We start from the raw sequence: 987 nt of genomic DNA, 5'->3' as shown, positions 1-987 counted from the left end.
AATCTTATGGTGGGAAGACCCTGATGGTCATTCGGGCACTGTACAACCCTTTATTGTTCCAGGCTTACTCCTTAACTTGTGGGGAAGAGATATTCTTTCCCAAATGGGAGTCTTTTTGTATAGCCCCTCTCCAACCATTACTCATCAACTTTTAGACCAGGGGTTTCTCCCAGGCCAGGGTCTGGGAAAAGATAGTCAGGGTCATACTGACCCTATAATCCCCACCCCCAAAAATGACCACCATGGCCTTGGATACAAAGAAAATTTTTCATAAGGGCCACTTCTCTTCCTGCACTCCAGGCTGACAAGATAACTTGGAAAAATGATTCCCCTGCCTGAATTGATCAGTGGCCCCTCCCCTCTCATAAATTGGCTCCCCTCTCATAAATTGCCTCAAGGCTGGTGCAGGAGCAACTTGAGGCAGGCCATATTATACCCTCCACCTTGCCGTGGAATACACCCATTTTTTTTGTGATTCAAAAGAAGAATGGGGCTTGGCGTCTTTTACAAGATCTTAGGGAAATTAACAAAACCATGGTCCCCATGGGAGCCCTACAACCTGGCCTCCCCTCTCCAGTAGCCATTCCACATGGGTTCTTTAAACTTGTTATTGACCTCAAGGACTGCTTCTTCTGTATTCCCCTCCACCCAAAAGATTCTAAGAGGTTTGCCTTTAGTCTCCCCATTACTAATCAGATTGGGCCCTCACCCCGTTTTCAGTGTCGAGTCCTCCCTCAGGGGATGGCAAATAGTCCTACCCTGTATCAAAAATATATGGCCCAGGCTGTAGACCCTTTGCATTTAAAATACCCCTTCCTATACATTATTCATTATATGGATGACATTTTATTGGCAGGACCCTATGAAGACCAACTTTCCACAGTTACCCAAGAATTAGTTCACAATATGACCACTTTGAGTTTAAAGATTGCCCCTGAGAAGATCCAAAAGCAACCCCCCTTTCTTTTCCTGGGTTTTGAGTTGGGA

Source organism: Mastomys coucha, unplaced genomic scaffold (genome assembly GCF_008632895.1).
Source record: "Mastomys coucha isolate ucsf_1 unplaced genomic scaffold, UCSF_Mcou_1 pScaffold13, whole genome shotgun sequence".
NCBI lineage: Eukaryota > Metazoa > Chordata > Mammalia > Rodentia > Muridae > Mastomys > Mastomys coucha.
This window is presented reverse-complemented; position numbering follows the sequence as displayed.